This window comes from Ursus americanus, chromosome 18, assembly GCF_024610735.1.
Source record: "Ursus americanus isolate L20-20 chromosome 18, mUrsAme1.1.p, whole genome shotgun sequence".
NCBI lineage: Eukaryota > Metazoa > Chordata > Mammalia > Carnivora > Ursidae > Ursus > Ursus americanus.
Window position 1 is genome coordinate 31038718 of NC_142144.1, and position 9274 is coordinate 31047991.

General features: G+C 42.8%; 1 long non-coding RNA gene across 2 annotated transcripts; it reads right to left on the reverse strand.

The window, feature by feature from the left end:
- Window positions 1-1864: 1864 nt before the first annotated feature.
- LOC123781324 (uncharacterized) lies at window positions 1865-4022 on the reverse strand. 2 transcript variants are annotated; one of them, XR_006776660.2, is made up of 3 exons: window positions 3822-4022; window positions 2433-2844; window positions 1865-2134 (listed from the first exon to the last, which is right to left on the reverse strand). It is a non-coding gene; the product is annotated as an uncharacterized LOC123781324 (long non-coding RNA). The 2 variants fall into 2 exon arrangements; XR_015727548.1 differs by having other exon boundaries at window positions 2433-2611; window positions 3822-4012.
- Between the last annotated feature and the right edge of the window lie 5252 nt (window positions 4023-9274).

Sequence of the window (9274 nt, forward strand, 5' to 3'; positions counted from 1 at the left end):
ATCTTTCCATTTTTGCCATAGAGAGCTGATTACTGAGGCTGAGTCCGTGGCAATACCACCATCCAGCAGGTGCTGTGTTCTCTAGATTTTAGACAAGGGGGTTCAGGAGCATCCTCACCCTTGTGAATGCAGACCAATAAAGTGATATGACATGTTATGATATGATATATGACATGATATGATACGATACAATACTGAGTCTATCCAGGACTTGGAAGAAAAAAATTCTATGGGTAATTATCTGAAAATCAGTAAATAAGAGCTACATGTGATAAGGTGTAAAAGAGAAGCACTTGGCTCCCCGAAGGACCGTCTCCAGCTCACAAATACTCAAATCACTTTGTAAATCGTAGTAACCAAAATATCCTGCAGGCACAACAGACTCAGAGGTTCGGTGAGGCCACATGATTCTGCCATAAAACATGCCAAACACTATTTTCCTTGACTTCGAGACACAGATACATGCTAGGAAACCTTCGATAACGGAAGCATAGTGGAAGGACACTGCAAGAGCGGCTCTCAGCCTCCCTCCCTCCCCCACCCCTTACCTCCTCTCCCCTACAGTGTCTGCTTTCTTTCCGTCTCTCCTGCTCAACTTTCCTAAGCAGGCACCAGCCGACCCACCCGCCCACCCGTCGGGGCTGGAGGACCAGCATCAGAGGACTTCCTCCGTTAGGCAGCCTTCAGCTCCAGCTGGTCCAATCACAACAGCAGAACTTGTTCTGCTCAAAGCATAAAGCTTCGTAAGCCAGAAAAAATCGCCAAGAGGCTACTTTTCTCGGAAGGGAACTACATAACTGGCACCTTGGAAGCTGGGGAAGGAAAAATAAGAGTATGAACAGCTGATAAAACAAACAAGCGAAATGGAAGTTCTGACCAAGTTAGTGAGAAAGGAGGTAGAAGAGGCCGTCCGAGTTTTTCCTATGACACTTACTGCCGCCTTTTGCCTCCATGCCTTTTGCTTTGATGCATGAGGTTGAATTAGAAAGTCGATATTTGACTATGTTTCCTGTATGCAAATGGCTATTTCGTTGGCTTTGATTTATGACCTATTACGTGAAATATCATTGGCTTCTTTTGCCATCTTTTTGTACCCAAATCTTACTTATCCTCCAAGGCCCAGTCCAAATGCCAGGCCATCACGAACCTCCCTCGAGACCCCAGCCAATCACGCTCCCCTCTCGACTGTCTGCGTGCTAATTTACCACAACCCTAATCACTGCCCACGCCGTATTGTAGTCTTCTCCTACATGGCTACTCTCAACTCCTAACCGTGAACTTCATTTACAGACCCTCTTCCCACTTCCCCAGTATCTGCTGGCCCCCACTCTAGAACTAAGTAGGACCTTACGGCAGGCAGAATTAATAATTCATAGGTTACCTCACTTGGCAAAAGAGAATTGAGGTTTCAGATACAATTCAGGCTCTGATCAGCTGGCCTGCAGATAGGAAGATTATCCTGGTGGGCCCCGTCTAATTACATGAGTGCTTAAAAGTAGAAGAGGCAGAAGAGAGGGTAGGAGTGATGCAATGTGACTCAACCTTCCATTGCTGGCCTTGAAAATGGAGCAGAGGGCTACAAGCCGAGAAACGCAGGCAGCCCCTCGACACCGGAAAAGGCAAGGAAAGAGATTCTCCCCTGGAGAGTCCAGAAAGAACACACTCCTGCCAACACCGTGACCCAATGAGACCTGTGTCTGACTCTTGACCTGCAGCAACATAAAACAGTACACAGGTGTTGTTCGAGCCACTCCATTTGTAGCGATTTCTTACCAAGGCCACGGAAAACAAAAACGAACTCAACAAACATTTCATGAACCGATTATAGTCATTTTTAATCATTTTTTTATTTCTAAACCAAAATTAAATCAACTCAAATTTCACAGGATCTCACATTTAGAAGACTTTTCTTTCTTTATGGAGATGAGCAGAAATATTAATCTTCTCTCTTTTCATTAAAACACGCATTCAGGGGCCCTGGGGTGACTCAGTCGTTAAGCGTCTGCCTTCGGCTCAGGGCGTGATCCCGGGGTCCTGGGATCGAGCCCCGCATCGGGCTCCCGGCTTGGTGGGGAGCCTGCTTCTCCCTCTCCCTCTGCCTATCGTTCCCCTTGCTTGTTCTCTCTCTCTATCTCTGTCAAATAAATAAAATCTTTAATAAAAAAATAAAATAAAAATAAAACACACATTCAAAACAATATATATTTTTTAAATGTTTAAGCAAGGAGGAAGGTCCTTTATGACCTCACCAAGATGCAGCTGCTTTCATTCTCTCTTCCTCTCTACCCCCGATCATAGGCCCATAGGATTTACACTGAAATCACAGCCGTCACAGCAGAAACAGGACTGCATGCTCTTTTACGTTTGGTACTTTATAATAAATCCATCTCGTCGTTCAGTGTGGTCCTCGTCACTGCGATTATAATCATTACCTTGTATTCCATTAAGTTGGAGTGCCAGAAGTTCCTTCCATTCCTGTTCGGTCGATCACTGGGTTTTCTCAAGTCGTATTTCCTTACACTCAGAGAAAATACTGGAATTGGTTTTTGTCTTCCTTTAGCCTTTGCTTCTGTTGAGTTGTCTGCACAGCCGACTTCCCCAGTGGAGACAACTGAAAGAAAAGGTCTCAGGGGGGTGGTGTCTCCCGACGGGTATCGCTAAGGAGATCCCAAGAAGGCCGTCAGAAGACGACCAGCTTCACCACTATGCTTGTCAGCGTTTGGGGTTTCTCACAGCTGTGTGTATTGTGACCGCTTCGCCTGCTCGTCAGGGTTTGCGGCCATTCGTTATTTCATTCGTTATATTTTTATGAACAAAATACACTTTTGGCCTTTGTTCACTTACCTATGGAGAGAACGTGATTATTTTCTTGTAAATAACACTTCAGAAAATGTGATTCTTTTTTTTTATATTTATAATGACTTTTTATTATATTATGTTAGTCACCATACAGTACATCCCCGGTTTCCGATGTAAGGCTCGATGATTCATTAGTTGTGTATAACACCCAGTGCACCATGCAATACGTGCCCTCCTTACTAGAAAATGTGATTCTTAACTTTCTGTCAAAAGTACCCACCTGTGTTTGGTCATTTGGTTTGGTTTTTAATTTTCTCTATGAAGGGTTATGTTTGTTTGTTTGTATAATTTTTTAGGAAAACCAAACCAAACCAAAACCCCAACAACGACAAAATGAAACAGCTTATGTGTTATCTGAACTCTATGAAGCAGGCTAGGCAATTCGAAATAAATGGGAACATTTGAAGTGGAGTATTATATGAATAACCTGTGATGCTGGCTTTCAATTTTAATCTGATACCTTATTATATAATTTATAACATTAATAGCCATTTATTATTTTTGGCAAAATTTCTGTAGCTTATTTAATTTTCTTTTCTCTCCCAACAAAGCTATAATTTGAAAATGAGCAAAACCTTAAAATTAAATCAATTCAGGAAAAACCAACCTCTACTCTGTCTTACAACATTTTTTTTCCTGATTATAAAAATAGCGTATGTTTATTTTACAAAAATTTAAAATGATAGAAAGGAATTTAAAAATAAATATATTTCAACTTTGATCTCTCATCATCCAGAAATAACTCCTGTTACCCTGAGGTGCCTCCTCTTTCGGTCTTTTTTGCCACGTGTGTGTGCGGCTGTATAAAATTTTAATAATTTCTTGATTAGACCATTTTGCATCATATTATTTCATGACCTGATTTTTTTTTTTTTTGGTAAGCATTTTCCTGTATCATTAAATACTTTTGAACCAACCATATAATTGACTAACATTATCTCCTTGGGCTAATTAGGCTCTACCTTAGAAGCAGTCCGAACTCCTGAAGGAAGTCTTCACATTCCTGAGTGGAAGGGGGAGTCCAGTTTTTCCGCCCCCCGTCCTGAGATCCAGTTCGCGGAGGCTCCCGGGAGCAGCTGAGAACAGACACAGTCACCTTGCGTGTGAGAACCAGAGCTCTCCCTGTGGCCTCTCTAGATCGCACACCCCCACCCACCTCCTGCAAGTGCTGGCACACTGTGTTCCAAGACACTACTTATTTTTAGAAGATGTTTTCCTCTTGTTTCTGCAGCTGTTTCTAATCACAAGCTTTGGGCACTCCATCCCAAAGAAACTCTGGCAGAGACAAAGGTGTAAAGAAGGAAAGGACAAGACGCTTGTCAGAACCATCTCACACACCATATTTACCGAAGGGGAACTTATCCCCGGAGAACGGCACGTTTATTACTGCACTATGACAAAAGAGCAGAGGATGCATGGCTGGACAGATGAGGTTGGAGCCCCCACACTGCCCCTGAACTGCCGTCTGGGGGACCTGAGGGAAACCCCTTAACTGGACTTTAATCTCCTCCACCGTTCAATAACAAATACACCATTAACTTATGAGGGTTATGTGATTAGGTAAAACTGCTTCGTCAATTGTAAGGACTATTTCTGGACCCTCATTAGACAGGGGGAAGGAACTTCTAGGGCATCCTTGTCACACTTCTACTTTTTATTAATTATTTACGCTTTCACAAGTTATCGACCACAAGACAAACCAACCTATATACCTAAAACTCTATAAGGAGATTCAATAATTCAGAAGGAATCAGGGTTTTGAGTAAAATTAGGCTCAGAGCTGTAATGAACCCCAAAATTTCAGTGGCCGAACACGGTAAACGTCGTGTGGCTCGTGCGAACATCCAACACAGGCGTTGCTGGTTGGTGAGCAGTCTTCCGGCGACCTGGGCCCCTTCCACATTGTGGCTCTGTCCTCGCCCTCTGGGGCTTCCAGATGCTCTGCCTGCAGCCAGCAGACGAAGAAAATGGAAGGAAGGAGAAGGTGCACACCTCCCTCTCAATCACCACATCCGAAAAGTGATACCCATCATTCCAGTCCTATCCCATTGGCAGGAATCCTTGTCATAGCACGCTTTGGTGGGAAAGAAGCTGGGAAATACAGTCTAGGTTTGGTGAGCCGTTGGCCAGCCTGCCACATGTATTAGTATAATTAATAGGAGGAAACCTATGCCAAGAATAGATGCTAAGAGTGATCATTACCCAGAGTTCTGGGCTGAAAGTGAATGGCATGGTTCTCTTTGTGATCCCTTGTAGTCTTGTTCACAGCACACTCTTACGCTCCTCCGAGTGTATGGTCTCACAGCACACTCGTATGATCTTGTTTACAGGGGTCTTCAGAGGAAGACTACATTTGTTTATGCATTTATTCATTGATTCGTCATTCATTCAAAAAAGCATCAGTCAAGCCCATACTGTGAGCAAGTAACCTATAGCCATGAAGAGCAACACAGCGGAGGCCTAGGGCTCTTGCTGTGCGAGCTGTAAGCAAAGAGCTGCTAGACCCAATTTTAACACTAACCAGAACGAAGATTCTGAAGTCGGGCTGGTGACTCAGATCCGGCCTCTGCCTCTGATGGTATGTGGCGTCGGGCAAGTTACCTAGCCTCTCTGGGCTTCTGCTTTCTTATCTGTAAGATGAGGATGAACGAGGGTGTGCCTGGAACACAGCGAGTGCCCCACCCATGTTAACTCTATGACCACCATCACCCCATTTCTTCCCACCACCCCACACTGCCCACCTCTAACAACCCCTGCTCCAATGTGCAGTTTGGGGAATGGGCAAAGAATTTGTTATTCAAATAAATAACTTTTCCTGAATGCACTAGCTGTGAAATCTGCCAGTGAGGATGTGAGAAGTGTGATTATTTCGATGATGGGAAATTGGAAAGAGAATGTTCTAAATCATGGCTTGCCAATCCTTTTCATACAAATATAATATTAATAGGTATCATTTATTAAATACCCACTTCTGCAAAAAACGTTAATCTGGGTCTTTATTCCTTTTCATTTAATCCCCACGGTGACCCCATGAAATAGGTGTTATTATCACTTTACAGAATGAACAGCAATAACAATGGAAATGAAGATCAGAGAGGGTTGTGATTTGCCCAAAGTCACACAGCTGGTAAACACACCAGAGTGGAGATTTGAGCCTAGGGCGGTCCAGCCCTGGTCTATTCTCTGCCGACAGGACATACTGCTTCCCAGCTTCTTTTAACAAAGAATCGCAATATTCTCATGACACTTCACTGTTTTCAAATTCCATGCCATCTTTGATCCTCACATCACCCTGTGATTAAGCAGGGCAGGGATTCTTGTCTGCCTCGGACAGTGAGGAGAAACTGAGACTCAGGGAGGCCCCTCCACGTTGTGTGAAGGCCTACATAGCAAGCATTTCGTGGACACTGGCTACCTACACGTCTGCCACAGTGAGAAGTACTTTGTATACATTTCTCGTTCAGTGCCCTTAAAAACGCCAAGACATGAGCACCTGCCTTGTCTCCACTTTGCACACGCAGGGGCTGGCACGTCAGTAATAGCGTCCTGTGCCAACCAACTCGCATGCAATGAAGAAGACAAAATTCAACATGTTCTGAAGCTAAAGGGATGAAGAGACACTGTCTCCACGCTCCTTGTCTGGAAAAAACAAAATGAAAACAAAAATGCGTCTCCATTCCATAAGTATTCCCTGAGCATCTATTCTGTGACACGCAGCAGTGCCCAGGCAGCGAGGGACCTGTTCTCTCGGGGTGACAGCTGAGTAGGAAAAAACAAGGAATAATAATAATAAATAATAATAAACAAGGAAACAAACTGGTAAAGAATACACTTTCTGATAGAATGGCACTAGGGAGGATATAGAGAATGACAGAGGGTGGCTAGTGTAGGTAAGGGGGTGATACCCGGCCAGGTGCCCAAGTGTTAAAAAGCAGCCAACATCCCACACAAACCTCTTGGGGAAGATAACCCAGTCCAAGGAAACAGTGAGCATGTTGGCTTTGAAGTGTCTGGAGAAGAGCACGAAAGCTGGCATGGTCATAGAGGGTAGGTAACGGTAGGGTAGTAGTAGAGATGAGAACAAGGGAGTAAGAACCGTAGAAAAACATGGCCAACTGTCACTTAGGAACGTAGATGCAAACATCCTATGTTATGAATATTAAAAAATCAAAACCAAGGGCATATTAAAGAATACATTGTGTCCAAGGAGAGTTGATCCAAGAAGCAAAGGACAGTTCAACATTAGAGAAATTCATCCTGTAATTCAACACAGAGTCGAAGGAATATTAATCATCTCCATAAATATATGAGGCATTCAATAAAATTCAGCATTCAGAATTAATTTTTTAAAATCTCGGTAAGTCAGGAATGGAAGTTCAGCAACAGAAAACAGGGTATCAATCAGGAATCATCTGCAAGTAAATGCTTAGTGATGGGATCTCGGAAGCATACCCACTGAAGATGAGAATAAGACAGAACTGATCGCTGTCTTTGATATTAGTCATTATTGCCCCAGAAGTCAAAAAGGCAAGGAAAATAGACTTAAACCTTGGAAAGGAGGGGGGGACACAACAAACTTTAACTTTTTGCAGATAATATGACTGCCGACCTTAAAAAAAAAAATCCTAGGAACCAACAGAAAACTATCAGAACTAATAAGAAAATTCAAAACTATGGAGAGACACTTCTGTCTACTTAATCCAATGGCTTTCCAACATACTAGTATTAACGGAATAATAATTTTAAAAGAAATAAATTTATGCAAACACCATAAAATTCCTAGAAAACAAATATAATTTTAAGCGTGCAAGATCTATTTGGAGATAAAATAACACAAGAACCTAGATAAATGAAGTAGTAAACCAAGTTGGGGAGATTTAGTGTTGAAAATGCACCGATTTCCCCCACATTTCTCTCTCAATGCAATTCCAGTCTAAATTCAACAGTGTTTCTTATTTTGGTCTTATCCTACCAGATGTCAAAACACATGGTAAGCGATAGTAGTTAGAACGGTCTAGTATTGGTGCAGGTATTAACACAGAGATCAGTGCGTCAGAATAATAAACCCAGCCACAAACTCAAGTATACGTGAAAATTAAGTATACCATTGAGGTAGTGGTTCAAATTAGTAGAGAAACAATGGACTAATCCACAAGTGAGACTGGACCAATTAGCTATTCATTTGGGGAAAAAATAAAATTACACACTTAGAGGATTACTATTCAGAATGTATAGAGTTTCTAACAAAGCCAAAAGAAAAAGACAAGTCAATTGTCAAAATTTGTTAAGGTAATTCACAGAAAATTAATAATTCGCACACAATTAATAATCATGAAGAGCTGCATTTGTCAGGGAAAAGAGAATTATTTAACCCAAAGTAGAAAGATAGATAATTTGGCAAAAATGTGGAGAAACAGACATTCTCCTATACACTATGTGTATAAACTGGTGAAGGCACTTGACGAAGGCCTTTTGAGAACGTCCATCAGAATTTCAAATGCACGTATCAATTGACCCAGCTATTCCCCTCCTAGGGCTCTTTCCAAAAAAATATAGTTGTTGGTGTGCCCCACACAACTCATTGTTCAAATTCATGTACACGGATCCAAGAATGCCCATCATGGGACTGCGTGCAGCAGCAAAAAACTAAAAACCTAATTTACTATAAACAGGGAGGGGAATAGGTAAGTAAATTATGGTAGAATATCCATTGCTCAGAAAGCAGAGTGCATTAGAGATATGGCAACAGGAAGATCTCCAAAATATATTACTTAGTGGAAAAAGCACGCAGCAAAATGTTATGTGATTAATATGCATCCGAGTGTAAATGCATCAAGAAGGGAGGAGACTGTACCACACTTCCCCCAGGGGTGGGGAGGAGTGGGGAAAGGAGAGCTCCACTCTTCTTACATATCACATCTGTCATTGGCTCTTCTACCAAAAAAATTTTTTTGAATTATTATATCATTTGAGTAATGTCTGGAAACATGCATTAGGCATCCTCACTGTTACTGAGTGGTAGGAGGACCGGACAAAAGGGAAGAAGGGGTACGAATAGTGTGGAGAGGGCTCAGAGGGAAGGTGCCCACCTTCTTGGTCACTGTGTATCCCCCTCGGTGCTGGGTGGCACTGTTTCCACATCGCTGGTCAACCGGCAGTCCCTTGCACGGTCAGCTCCCCATCTGGGCCATCTCGGAGACCTCCGTCATTCATCACGCTCACAAGGGACTTGGAGATGTCTTCCTATCATTATGACACTGACTTGCATATCCTCTTTATATCTAACTCAAGGATTTTGAATAAGCAAGGACTAAGGCATCTGGTCCAGCTTTCTCAGGGCAGGCGCCTTTCTCGGATTCTTTGACTGCCTGGCTTACCACCCCCACCCTCAGCCCCAGCCGCACGAGCACAGATG